Here is a 15,946-nt window from a genome sequence, read left to right as displayed (position 1 = left end):
AGTTACACGGTTCTCGACTTACGCGGATTCGGAGATACGCGGTTTTCTAAATTTGACAGATTAAATGTTAAATCGATACAATTTGCTTCAAGTTCGGTATAAATTGCATTTTCGTTAACAAATGGAAACCGCTTAAAAGCCAGAAATATTAGAATTTTTTGGACGAATCATATCAAATAAATAACAAAGGATATTCGCTTTACGCGGATTCGTTGGGAACGTAGAAACCGCGTAACTGGGGAACAGACTGTATATCTATATGAAATCTATTCTAAAAATGTGTACTCATGGATATGGACTGGACTGCTTGACTTTTGAGTTCAAATTTCATTTATTTCATCATTATACGGGGTTTCTTTATTTCAATAAAATAATGTAAAAAGCCGAAAACTACAAAACATACGTTCGAATAAAAACTATTGAAATGAATCCATCAAGTTTAAGATAATGAGAACTGAATTAAAACAAAAATTACAAATGTGGGATAGAGGCATTTAAAACCCGCAAATAAAATATTGAATACTAGTCGAGGTCAAGTTTATCATCATACGATTCATATTTTCTACTCAGTTAACAGAAACTCTGATTTTACTTCTCGCACGAACTATGCTTCATAATAAAATTAATTTTCGAAACCCTACGTTTGTTTTTACCTGTGTAGAACATTTCGATCTTGTTTCTCGATTAAAATCACTGTATTCTTTGGGGGTATTCGCAGAGCTCAAACATACATGCACAGTTATTAATTTATGCATCTAGTGTTGTCTACCCAATCATTAGAATTACTGTGAAGACCGGTTGTGCGTGGGAAAACTGGTAGGAAAGCGCTACCGATGACGCTAGCGATGACAAATTAGTTAGTAAAAGTTGTTTACAAACTTTCCTAAGTTACACAGTCTAAACTGTTACATTTAATGCCCTTTTAGGAGTTATGTTACTAAAATGCCAAATTGCTTTAATTATTATTATTCATTCAAAATTCTATCCATCAAAAGGCTGCATGATAAGGTGTGGTCAATGAAAGTGTTCAATTCTCAATTCTACAATTTATCGGTATGTTTTTTTTATCCTTCCGATATTAGATGTCTCATGAAAACAGACATATTTTACGCAGCATAAAAAAAACTCATTTTCTTGTATTTGGCGTAACCGTCCTAGGCGGACATGCCGGCAGATACTAAACGACATATATACGTTCGAGAATTTATTCAATACCACGCAGCCGGTTAGTCTTTCCTTAACTACGGGGAACGATCTATTCTAGACTAGAACCCACGACAAAAATGCAATTTATACCGAACTTGAAGCAAATTGTATCGATTTAACATTTAATCTGTCAAATTTAGAAAACCGCGTATCTCCGAATCCGCGTAAGTCGAGAACCGTAACTCGGGAACAGACTGTATATATATATATATATATATATATATATATATATATATATATATATATATATATATATATATATATATATATATATAAGTGGTATAACTTAGACTGGTCTATACCAGTATAAAATTATACAAGCACTACAAGCCTGTCAGCTGTTTGCATTGTATAGCAGTTTTCGAGCAACTATCTAAGTCGGTACAATATACAGGTGGGCTTATCCTAAGGTGTATGTATTTGGAAGGCTGATTTTTAACGCTTCTGGTTCAGAATGAAGATTTTAAGAGTGTTTTGTGTATTCGTCAAGCTTCGAGAAAGCTTGTTTGAGCAAAAGCTTTCACCCATCCTGCCAAAAAGTGACGTTCAAATTTGGTTATAAAAAACATGCTATGAGACTACCTGGACTACATACACTTTGACTCAGGATTCCACCACGTGATCTTTTTAATGCACCTTGGGATAAATGTAAACAAACCCGTGTTTTCGAGAAGGTACTCGAATCTAATTCTAGCTTTGTGGCTAGAATAATCTAGACTGAAAATTGCAGGGTAGTTTTTTGTGTGGTTTTGTATGGAGTGTTTACATGATTTCAGCCTCCAACTGTCAAACTCCATACAAAAAACTAACTAGAATGGTGAAGGCCCCCACGTTTAGATTTTGCAGTAGCTACGGAAAATTTCATTGCGGCGCAAAGTTTATTCAGCGACCGCTCGGCATTCTGTACGATTCTCCGTACAATGAATAACATTTAATGGATGCATTAAGCCACGGATAATTTAATACCGCCATAGGCATTTGTGAAGGTGTACCAGTGGTCTAATTGACAGATTCGTCGGTTTCTACGCATAGGAATCGATTCCTAACCGGACCATTCCCCCGTAGCGAGGAAGGAATATCCGGCAAAATTTTGAAAGCCTGAACATGACTAAATGATCACGTAGGTCGTTACGCCAAAAACAAGGAGATTATGCAGGTTTGTTCGGCAAATGTGGTCAAATATTCAAAATGTTATGAATATATATGTATTCCCCAACAGTATTTCCACAATATGTTTACGATCATTAAGCCATGAAACCAGAAATGCACCTAATACTTTGATGATCACACACACTAAGAGGTGACAAAACAGTGCATGAAATCAATACTTTTTCACAGCCGATCTTGGACGAACGGTGATCTCTGATGTGTTTTAGTGAAAAAGAAAATGTTTCGTGTCGTTAAGCTCGGCATCGGATATCCTCAGTCATAAATCAGATAAACATCGCCACACACGTAACATTAACCGTTTTATTAGTCATGAAACATGCAGAATAACAATAAAGCTTCGAGCACAAATAACAAACCGTCAGATGGAGGTGTTTTCCAAAGAAATCTAACCAAATGCGATCAATGGTCGATGTTTCCAACCTATCGTATAACTGCTTGATCAAACAGGTATGGCTGAATCAGTGGAATCCGTGTTAAAAGTTTTTTTTTTAATAACTGATAGCTTTTCGCTCTTTTTTACGCTAAGCAAAGACCCAACACCAGAAAAAAAAACCAAGAGATTGAGAGCGAGTTTGAATCACAGCATAGTGAAGGATTTCGACAAACTGCAGGAGGTCTACGATTATAATTTAAATCTTCTTCAGTATACGAATGGGAAATTAAGAGAATGTCTCATCGATTGAATCTCATCGAGCCAGTCTCGTAATACAGTCGTCAACTCATACGACTTAACAACATGCCCATCGTGGGTTCAAGCCCCAAATAGACCGTGCCCCCATACGTCTGATTATTCTGCTATGGGGGGGTAATCCAAAAGTCACTGAAGCCAAGCCCACAAGTGGTACAGGCAGGCCTTGATCGACAACGGTTGTTGTGCCAAAAGAAGAAGACTTATCGATTGAAAGTAAAAGTTTTAAACAAAAACCGTTATTCGATTACAAGTTTTATTCCTTTATCCTCTATCGCTTCACAAGATGTAACAAACTAATTTGAATCAGAATCATTGGAAACAAAATGCATCAACAAAGCAAATTTCAGCATAGTAAACTTTCATCTCGATGACGCTACCAAGAGACCACCCGACTAGATATCACGTTTTAATGCGAGTTAACGCCAGTTTGCCTTTACATGTTTGATCAAGAGATCGAGCTCTAACAAACAATTGTTCTGTGTATACGATTAGGATGTTCATGAAACCACTGTTTGAAGAAGCGGCTAGCGATAACACTCATCAAATAACGCGGCTTCTTTCTCTCATCAGAAAAAGATTAACATTGTGTTTGGTTACTGTTGAAGAAAAAATAATGCATACAATGAGCAATGCCGATTTTGTCAACATGACACACAAACACTCTCTCTCTTCATGAATAGTTCGTATCATTCCAGAAGAAGGTGACAAAACTTTACACCCACACTACTTATCATTGCACACATTTAAAATAGCTCTTCTAACCAGATTTTACTTGCATATGAACTGAGAACATTAAAGTTTAGAATAAATTACATTCTTAACCATACTACGTCTGGAGTAAGAGTATGTTATGAGGAACAATACAAATTATAGGCGACATAATGTGCTGTTTGTTGTATAAACTTTATAAATTCGAATTACTCAGCAGCATCTTCATAAAATTTCACAAACAAACAACCTTTGATCGGTCGACAGGCGCGGTACTATCATCGTACAAACAAAGTTTCTACTGTCGCGGAAGCACTTGCACCGGCTAATTTGAAAAGAAACACAACGTTTGCCTTACCCCATGACACCACAAAGAACTTGTAGAAAAGAGCTAATGTGTGCTGAAGTATTGCCCCCTTTGGCATCCACAACACAATCGGTAGTTCTTTGTATTGCTTTTTATCTTCCGGCAAGATGAATTTCGTTTTATCTCGTGCGGTATTACGCTTCAAAGGACGCGTAGATATTTTTTTTTGTTTCTCGTTAAATGCACCAACGCGGTGAGATGTTCTGTGATCTAGAAGCCGCGATTCAAAGCCTGTCTGCTGCGCAAATATAGTATCTACCTGCGTCGCCACCTCGCGATGAGTATATTTATTTTGTAACATACCTGCCGAGTGTTGTGAATCTTGTTGAAACCGGCATAGGATTGCACGCCGCAATCACACGCCATTGTGTGTGCAGCATCGTTTTATCTTCAGAACCCTTCTAAGCTCTTCGTGGACGAGAAAGTAAACTTGTAGCTAATTACACCATGAACCGCGTGGCTTTTAACAAAGAACCGCTACTACATGCAAGAGCAGGCTCTAAGTAAACTGCATGATAAAATGATAACAAGCTCGATCTTACCTTATGCATAGAAAGAAGAAAAACACTACTGATTGCATATCTTTTGGTACAACAAAAGACTTGCTTTTCACAAAAAACGGACTGTAAAAATGTGAAAGTGCTTGAAATAACTACATATCACGAACGGTGTATTTAGTTTTGTTATGGCTTGGTAATTACCAAAACACAGGAAAGCTCCTTAAAATATCTGTATGATTAAGTGCTAACAGCAATTGGCATCGTAAATCCATTGACAGCTTTGTTGATATGTTTATTGCGATCAACCCCCTTGTTTTATTATTACCGCTCTAGCACCGAGGAATGAAATGAGCAAGAAAATAGACAATACCTGATTTTTACAATTGTAGAGTAATTTAATTTGGTGAGTCGTGACTAAAACTTCTTCAAGAATATCGTTAAGGGATACAAGATTATCTTTCCAAACTCAAAATCATCTCACAAATAAAAAAATCTATACTGAGCTATACTAGATGAACATAGTTTATAAAATTGGAAAAAGCAATACAACCTCTTACACAAGACTGCGAAAACTTAGCCTTCGATGCGATCGGTAATCGACATCTTCACCGAATTGCTGTTTAGCATCGCCGATATCGTTCACACAGTAAATATTTAGATTAATTCACAACATAGAATCACTAAATAATGTTTATACAGTTAATTACCCAATTTATTGCTTGTTTACCCATCGACTAGACACATCGTAGCCTTCCCCGGCGGCAAAGGAAGGTTAGCGTCCTGCACTTCCTTTTGTCTTCGGCCATTCAAACGGAGCAATGTATCACTAGAATACAGCTAGCATAAACACTGGCTCTGTTATTCAGCACACCTATGATTCACAATGAAGGTTCCAAATTAATTTATATACATCCGTTCTTTGTCACAGTTCTGTGGCAACGAAAGCGCATTGTAGCTATGAGCTTTACCACACCAAGAATATTTTGGTTCTGTGTAATCATTGGCACTTCCTCATTCCAAACAATTAATATACAATGGAGTTCTAGGAACGATTCAGCTGTAGATTTTAATTTGCTCATTGCACACTTACCTACATGTGCAGCTGACAGCCCACACAAACCCTGGACAGTATTATCCTTATTTCCTAATTCTCACCTTTCTGCTTGGTGGGTTCCAATGATTACGTCCTTTCTTTGCGATTCGCTCTACATGACACCAGCATGAAAAGTAAACAAATATTGTGACGTACTTACTTTTCCGTGTGGTCCTTGCGGTGACCAACATTCAATCTTATTATTTTGTCTACTGCTTTAGAATACAATCACATGCTTCTTTAGAAAACATTTATCCTCCAAACGGCAGACCTTTTTCCGAGAAGGCGGGGTGAAATAAGAAGGTAAGACAGGTAAGAGGATTGCAAAAGTGCATTGAGCAGGGTAAGAAAACAGTCCAGGGTGCAAGAGCGTCACATTCGCCTCCTGTACATTGTTCTTTAGACTTCCTTCGTTGTCTGGTGGACTCTGTTTACATTCTTTTTTGACTATTTTTATTATATATCCAACAGTCTGCACATTTCTAGCCTAAGAAAGCAACAAACGTAACGTAACAGTTTCAGATAATCATGCCATTTATATACCTTGACTTAACTGTTGGTAGCGACTATATGGGTTCAGGCATAGCGGTTTTTAGAAATAAATTACAGTAGTTTTATCTGAAGATTGCAAAACTGTTATGTATCATTATAACAAAAAAAATATTATACATATTTTTCTGTTCCAAAAATGTATCATTCGTTTTCGTACTAAAATCATAAACATATAAATAATTTTGACACATAAACATGATAATTCAAATAACAAAATAATTCAAACTCAAAAGCAATTCTTCCCAGAGCCAACAGGATTTAAATAAAATTTAACATTTTTCATTCGCAGCGTAATTCAGTAGAATTACATATTATGCCCAGCAGGATTCGATTCAGGTTAATCATTCGTAAATCTGAGAGTCTGGTATTCTGTATTATATAAACAGCGTTACAAATCTGTTTACGTCAGATGTACAGATGTATAACCATACAATTTTCCTCTCAAATACTTAAAATCATTTTCTAGTGGATTAGTATGGATTCATTCCATATCAAATATCAATCATAGTACTCTTTTAAGCAATACGATCTAGTTGTTCCTTCTCAATAAAAATTTATCAAAGTATTCTATTAAAATCATATTTTAAACATTCAATTCCCAGTCTTTCTAATTACTACATGTTACACGCGCAAATTCCGAAACTACTTTCCGTCTATTCACACAAATCTTTTGAAATACTTCGCTACAAACTAAAACATATCTCTTCTTGAACATTTGTTCAGTTTTCTTCCAAGTGGTTATGGAAACATATTCAAGATCTGAATGTTTCAATTCAATTCATTTGATACGCATTTCCAACACCTTTGTGCCAATGCTGCATGCGTAATAATCAAATGTTTATGTACGACTCACGCATCAGTAATGAAGTACCAGCAGAACGAGTTTCTATACAATTCACTTGCTTCATTTGGTGCCAGTGTGTCGTTGAATAAATAACCCATTTTATTACTAGTGTAATTATATTCTTCATATTGCACTGGACATACTGGTCACATCGAACGGATTTTGCAAAACAGCTTTATCGCGTGTGTTCAATGGTTTCTGGTAGGTAAGTAGTTTACAGTCATAAAACGAGCAAGAGAAGTAATAATGTTACCAGGGGGTATTGACTATTATGGCGAAAGATAAGTACATAAGCTTGAGATCAATGCAACTATGCATGCCATTTTATTTTGATATCTTAATATGTGATATTTGATACAGGCATCCCCCGAGTTACGACCCCCTCGAGTTACGACGATTTGCAGATATGACGATTTTAATTTTGACAGCTAAAAGCTGTCATTAAAAAGAAATCGATGTATTTTTTTGAATTTCTGTGCTGATAACCGTTACACACACATCCAAAGAATCCACAACTACACGATCTTGAATATCTATATTGTGTAAACGGCTTTTGGAATAAAATTGATACATGATCAAACATGATTTTAAATAAAATACACGATATCATAGATTCCGACATTTCAACATCGGTTATAAACTTTATATTCACAGATATTAGACATACGACTATTTCGACTAATGCCTTGCTTTGGGGCAATTTTTCTGTCCCAAATACAGTCGTATCTTGGGGGACACCTATATTTTGATACTGCATTTTAAAAAAATATTTATTATACTGCTTTTCTTATGAATAAAAAGGACTGTTATTTTTTCCTAAAATATATTACAATAGTGCGTCCTGTATAAACGTTACCAGCAACATTTCAATAAATACTCCATATAATGAAATTTTGTTCATGTCTTTGAACTATAAATCGGCAAAATATGTATTTTTAGTGGAGTATGATTAAAATCGAGTTCTTATACTGGTTATTAGCTGTTAGTCATTAAAAAGCTTCGATAGGAGCGCAACTAACTATGTTCCTATCAAGCCCGTAGAAACCTATATCCCGTAGCAGGGCTATGTTGAATAAAAACTTTCAAAAATAAATTTGTGTTTTTCATAGTTCACCACCCATATTATTATGCATTTCCTACAACACCTTGTCACACGTTAGCAAACATTTGATTTCATCACCTCAATAAAATTAAACCTAATTCCCAATGTAACAATTATAAATCATTTGATGTCATCGACACGAAGATATGTAAAACATTTTCCATGCAGTCACTTCAACTGTAGCATCCTGCTGCAGCGATACAAAACATATTTATAGACTCGGAATGTTTTGACGTGCAACGGGTTAATTTTCATAACCACTAATCCACCCATCAACCAGCAGAAAATTATCGGCTTAGGTTAATAGCCTACAGGCTCAACATTTTTCCAATCTAATCCTATTCCACATTAAATTGCCTTAGTGACACGTAACACTGCTAATATACCTGAGCCAATGTTCGAGTCACATTTTCACACCCTGAACCACAAGACCTAGAAACCAAAGAATGGCCATAAATTAAAAGGCCTCTTAAATTAATCCACAATCGTTTTACTTTCGTTGTTTCACCATACTTTTTCATTTTGTAGATAGTTAGGTAGTTTATTTAGAAAATAAATCTCTTTGGCAAGGGTTGTTCGATTTTTTCATATTATAAGGAACTAATTTTTTGAAGATATCATGAATTGTAAATAATATCAAGTTTTTTTTATTGAATTCAATTATCTGTTGAACAATATGCTTATTTTAAATTTAATAATTGTAAATTTTGTATGTACGTGACACGACCAACTGGCGATTGTGCAAAAATCAATCACATTGTTTTAATTACAGATAAACATTTTCAAATTCCAATATTCATAATTTAGCATTACAAGAATAAAAATGAAATTATCTATATGTAGAATGCAATTCATTGTAGTTTTTTAAACTTGAATTGTGGTTGAATATTAGAATCTGTTATCATTTGGAATATTTCTTCATCTTCTTTGGCTCAACAACCGAGGTCGGTACTACTAAGTGGGGTTTGACTTTCCGTGACTTACTGATTACGCATAGCAGAAGAGTCACTCCTACGTATAGGAGCACGGTCCATTCGAGGCTTGAACCTATGACGGACATGTTGTTAAATCGTAGGAGTTGACGACTGTACCAGCAGACCGGCCCTCCGAATATTTTTACTTCACGATTATCCGGTATCAGAAACATTGAGTATTCATTTTTCACATTAGAGGAAAAAATTGCTTTCAATCTTACCAAATTTATAGATTGATTGCAACTATAAGGATTCTAACTCCCAGTGGCGGGTCTAGCCTCTCCGAGGCCCTAGGCGTTATGGTAGACGGGCCCCTTTACCAAATCCATCGAGGGGGGGGGTGGGGGGGGGGGTTGTTAAATGGTGTACGAATCATGCACTGCAAATTTTCTAAGCTTGCTGCAGTAACATTTTTTACTGAAAGTTATTGAGTAATACATGGTTTTGTCGTTTCACTGAATATTTGTAAAACAAATTACTGAAAATGCATTTATTTATTCTGTCAAAACGACATGTAAGTCAGTTTGAGCCTCAAAAGAAAATATAATGCGATGCCCGCTTGCTCGTGATGAACAAAAATTTGATTTGGGTAAGCGGTTACTTACAGACACCCCGATAAAATTTTAGGTGCATATTCGGCTTGCTGAATTAACGTTTTGGTTGAGAAAAATCTTCACACCACTTTGCTGTTCTCGCTGAAATTTCATGATTACCGTGAGTGCATACCAAATCAACAAACTTGTTTCGACAAAATACAGTTCACATCTGTATAAAACTTTATGAAACAGAAATGAATATGAGCAGAATGGACTGCCATCCTGCGCATCAATAAAAACCCCAATTTCTATACTTTTTTTCGCCAATTTTTAATCGATATCAATGACTAAACAATCAGTAATATCAGAAAGGCTTTGTGGTATGTTCAAATTTTGGGTACTGTGGATACTGTTTCGAAGCGGACTTTCGACACTTGATCGTCTAGGCGATCATATAAACCTTTAGGACGTTGGAGTTTAGAGGGCTTACCTTGGGTAGGAGGACATAAGTAAACTCCTTAAATGAGAAGTCGATAGATGATGGATGGGCTTAGTCCTATCCTGACAATCCGAACAAATCTGACCTGCCATGATCGGAGTTGGTTTTATTTATACTCAAAAGAAGTTAAAGGTCGGAAAGTTATCGTTTTCGCTAAGCTAGTTACGTTTGTCTTTTATTGACAAGAACGATGGTTCTAAACGATATTTTGTTTCCTACTTTACAGTTTCCAGCTCGTGTTTCATAGTACAGACGATTTGATTTAAAATGGTGATCGTGAGCATAACATGAAAACAACATTTTGCTTTTACGTTGGTGTTTACCTTTACAATGAATACTGAAGTACCGTCTTGCTTCGAATTACGGCCACTTCATTTTCAATCGGTCAGAGCGATAACTTCTTGCACGCGGGAAAACAATATTTTCATTCGAAAGTAACTGGAAATACCCTGTATTGCAGTATGTTTGTCTAAATTGATCCGCGGACCTCAGGTTGGAGGACACTGCTTTAGATAAGCTGCTTTCTAAATGATCGAGCGTTGAGGGCCAGGAGAATGCATTTTTTTACACATACTTTATTATATTATTACAGTTAATACACAAAATAACAGGTTTATGATATTAAACAATGCGATTGGTTATATTGTTGTTTTTCTTAAATTATTATATCATCCAAGCAATTTTCAAATTCGTTTTATTAACTTACAATTACTAAAATTGATTGTAAAGATTCTTCAGCCAGGTCAGACAAAATGATAGCGCATTTTCTTACAAAATACTCCTAGAAAATCGTTGCATCCTTAAAAAGCAATAGTGTGTAATCATTGTTCTCGTAAAATCAACAGTCAGGTTTTTATGGAATTATTCGTTTCTATTTTCTAATTTCTCCTCAAATTTGACCATATTGATTCGTCCGACAATCCATGTTATGGTGATCAAATTTGGAAGAGTTCAACGATATGAACTGTCATATTAAAATATGTTCAGTTAATTTTTAATGAATAGGATCTTCCTATCTTTCAAAATCGCGCCAATATTTTCTGACCGGACCTGACTGCATATTGTGGCGGGCCGAACTTTGCCGACCGCTGCCGACAGCTTAATTAGTTCAAATTTTACGCGATCATTCATATCGATATTTCCTTTCCGTCGACCCTTCCAATTTTGACCCAAACCCTTCAACAGCTTGCCTTTCTACCATCACTTCGTCCAGTCCACAATTTTGACTAAGGCCCCAAAGGTTAGCCGGGGCACGAGTTCTTAGTTTTTGCGAGATAACATAGACACAAGCCAAATTAAAAAACGCACACATCGACATCGGAATCGATTCTTGAATGAAACATCAACAGATAAAAAGAGCGTGCTTGGTGTCAATTTTTCTTGCTAATTTCTACGGCTACGAACCGTTGTGTTGAGATCGGTTTCGGAGCCTTTTAATGTCGTATGTGCATGTAGTTTGCGTGAGGCAGCTGTTGTAACGGATTTTCGCTTTACCCAATTCGTGCGTAGCGTTCAATGCATTCGATCCAACGCTTTGGGCCAACGATGATGAAATGATGATATTGTTTTGAGCTGTGGGCATGTACGCAACGTTCTGCGCTTCCAACTAAGGTAAAAATATTGCACATGTTAAAAGGGCAAATGTTTTCTGCTTCTGATAGTAAAATGCTTCTGATTAATAAAATAAATATGCTTCTGATAGGTCTGGTAGTAATAGTAAATCTGATTGTAAACATAACATCCGGAGGGAAAATCGGGGTATATTGGGTTGACAACACCAAATGGAAGGGGCCCCTCAATCGACGGGATCATCAACGGGGCCCCCAAATGGCCGAGGCAATGGAGATTGTTCTTCATATTATGGCTGTATATGGCTGTATATAGATGCAGCTGTAACGGTTTTTGGTCTTGTTGTATTCGCAAAAATTGAAATAGTCGATAAAAACCATATACAGGCGGTCCCCGAGATACACGGTTAATGGGGACCGAAAACGGCCGCAAAAAAACCGCGTATCTGGAATTTCCGCGTAAGTCGAATCTCGTGATTTCTAGCCAAAATATCAATTTTCGTGTTAATTTGCAACTAGGGGGTGGTTTTAGCCACTTAATCAATTATTTGATATGATTCTGAATGAAATAACAGTTTCAAACCTTTTGAAATAGTTTTTAACATCCGATCAAAACAGAAATTATTTGGCATTTTACAATAGATGTGTCAAATCAGTACAATTTGCTCAAAGAACTGTCAAATTTAGTAAACCGCGTATCTCTGAATCCGCGTATAAGAGGTACCGTGTATCTCGGGGACCGCCTGTATAAATGAACATGGTCCATAGGTTCCTTGAGTATTTTTATACCCTTCCCCCCTTCTTTCTAACTGAAACCTTTCCCATTTCCGCTTCTCTTCGGTCCACAAACTTGATGTGTTCGATTAGGATCAAGAATGAAAATTTTAGTTTTTGCATTAAAAGACACACACAATCCACTACCCCAGGCCAGGAATGTGAATACCATTTTTCGTGTGAAACAGCTGTCTGCTTTCGGCACACAATCGCAAAGCGGTAGCAGGGGCCCCGTATACAACAACAGGGCAGTTCATCCCAGCCAAGAGCGCACACAATGACATCGATTTAACCATTTCTCGAAAGAAACCTCAACCCACTGAAGCACTGTAGACCAAACGACCTTCGTAGGCTTTTTAAAGCGACGCGAGCTTGGTGTCAATTTTTCCTGCTAATTTCTCCGGCTACGAGCCGGTGTATTGAAATTTTGTGTAGGGGCCTTTAAAATTTTGTTTGGGTGTGTTGTATGCTTGTGTTGTGTAACGGGTTTTCGGTGGTAGTTAAGCGCAGCGTTCTGTGCATTCCATTTTAGCAGCAAGTTGCTCTGCGTGGTTTTGGGTTTGGGTGTCTCGTGCACAGGCCACCCACACCAGCAAAAATTGACGGTTTCTCGCTCTGCCCAATACTTTGCGACAACGATGATGAGGTATTGATTTGAGCTGTGCGCGCGTGTCGCAGCGTTCTTCGCTTGCGACTTTGATGCAAGTATTGGCAGATTTCTTAGAACATTTAATGTGCTGCTTTGAGTAGTATGGGGCCCCGGTATTCCGGTTCGGGGCCCTCGACAAAATACAGTGAGTGAAGCGATGGGAAAAATTAGTCTTTTTGAAATAGATGGTAAAAGTCCCATTCAGAGGGGGGGTAAAATCGATACGAAGTCGAACATCCACAATGACGGGGCCCCCTAGATCGCCGGGGCCCCTGGCGGCCGCCCAGTCCGCCCACCGTTTAACGCGCCACTGCTAACTCCCCCCTTTTCATTTTTACTAGGTTAATAAATAATTTCCCATGCTCTATTAGCATCACGCGAGCCCTCGGTTTTGAGTAATCTTTGTTCAATCGGCTATCAACACCATTTTACGACCCTGCCAAATAGTAAGTGATTTTAATGTGTAATAAAACAGTAACAGTTTGCCTCCGTCTTTTTTCCTATCCCTCTCTCTCTCTCTCTCTCTCTCTCTCTCTCTCTCTCTCTCTCTTCTCTCTCTCTCTCTCTCTCTCTCTCTCTCCTCATCTCTCAATCTCCGTGTCTTTGTCCCTCTCGCACCCTTTTTAGTGTACATTTATCTATTTATGTAGTACTATTATAGTATTATTTTCATTTTTTTTCTTTTTCTCTCGTTTCTTTTCCATACTGCTTTAATCAGTCTCTGGTGCCAGCAAACAATTATTAATTTTCTTTTTATATTTCATTTGGTTGAAAAATTTTACTACAATTTATGTAAAATAGGACTTTTGGGTATTTTCGGGCAACGATTGCAACTGAGATATTTTTTTGTAAAATTATCGACAAGAGTCTTCGGCTGTTACATTCAACTTCGTTCGCACCCCATCAATCTAAACCCTGGAACCCAGCAACCGTTCCCAAAGGACCCTCCAAACTAACAATTGCATCGTGGTAGCATAAAAACACGACCTCTAGAGCCGTTAAATCAGGAGACTTGCTCGTCATTATTAATGCGTCTACCATATACACGCGCCGAAGGGCACGTTCTACTGAACAAGGGGGAATCGTGCGTATCAAGAGCACTTGACGATTATGGGACGCGCATCGCGGGTGGTAAATTTACGTTATGGTTTTGAATTTTACGACTGTGGTCCACCCTTGTGTTTAGGGCGTCAATGTCACGAAACATACTAAGGTTCTATTCCTCGGACATCAACAACATCTAGGTATTCGTTGCGTTTCGTTCAGGTTTGCCCACCTAGAGAACGCTGAAGCAACTGGTGCACAATTTGATATGAATCAGTTGCGTTTATTATTTGCTCGTCGCAGTCTGTTCCTGCACATCAGATTGTTAGGGTTTACGATGCTATAAAAACTTGTCACAGCAATTTTGCTTCAACTCAACTCTCTTCCGGTATTGTGCGCTACATAATCTATGTTTTTGGTAATTGGTACCGGTTGCGAAAGCCAACTTGGAACATCTTCTTACTAATCTTATTGTTATCAAATATCTAGCAACATTTCAGTAAATTTCAACTGTTATCATTTTTTTTTAAATTAGACAAGAGGTCCTGGAAAATGTAGACACACGTTTATACAATATTTATTACACTCTTGCAGTACATAAATGCAGTACACCCTGAAAAAAGACCAACCAATTGTGTTGTTTTTTTACTTAAAATAAATATAAGTTTCTTGTGTGCGTTACAAACAAATTATCAATACCTGTTCAACTATAAACGTTCATGCAAACAGATATTATCAACTTGTAACTATCGATAACTTTTCTAGTCCTATCTTTGGATACTTTATGTCAGCTGCTCAATCAACTTACAACTTTATCGATTTTTTTTAAATTTTATTGAGCATCTTTAATCAAATATATATTTATCAATTTTTACATGTCTATAAAACTCATCATCTCTATTTATTTAAATAAAAAAGCAAGTTTACAATAACAAGCTTTTTACTCTGGAATTTGATGCCTTTTTATTATTCACTTATTTCATCGATTGATTAACCTCAACACCTTCACACAGTGGCTTCAATGAAGCGTGAAATGGCTTGTCAAACAACACGACAGATCTGTCGAGACTGTTATTCAAACAGCGTAATGCAAAGAAAAGTCGTTCTAAACTAATCGGAACAAGTCAAACGATCTCAATGTGCAACCAAAACATAACTTTTTTGTTTTTTTTTCTTGTGTTGTCATCCATAATTTGTGTACGGGACACCAGCGACAGCGATCAGGTTGACCGATCGGTTCGTAAACTAACTTGGTAACCGGTCCTACCAAATCCAGGTATCGGTTATCTCGCGGCGAAGATCTCAGCTGACAGAACATCGTGTTTGTGACCAATTACCTCTACTGTCCTGGTTCTCAAGATTCAATCTATGAATACCCATCTGAATATTTGATTGTCTTCGTTTTGGCTGCCATAGTTTGGTATCATACGTTGAGAAGAAATGTTCTACCTCAGTTTTTATCATTAAGGCTTATCACCCTTTGTCTATATGCAACCTAGTACCTTTTCAGAATTTCAATTAAAGATTAAATTTCAATATCATCAAAACACACAAAATCAAATTCTACTTATAAAGCTTTATTCTGAAATTGTATCATAATTTTAACCGACGGTTTATTACTACTTGCTTTCATTTTCCGAACCACAAATTTTAATGGAAAAGTGTAAAA

This window comes from Anopheles merus, unplaced genomic scaffold, assembly GCF_017562075.2.
Source record: "Anopheles merus strain MAF unplaced genomic scaffold, AmerM5.1 LNR4000184, whole genome shotgun sequence".
NCBI classification, from domain to species: Eukaryota; Metazoa; Arthropoda; class Insecta; order Diptera; family Culicidae; genus Anopheles; species Anopheles merus.
The sequence above is the reverse complement of the archived record's forward strand: the minus strand, read 5'-3'. Positions refer to the sequence as shown.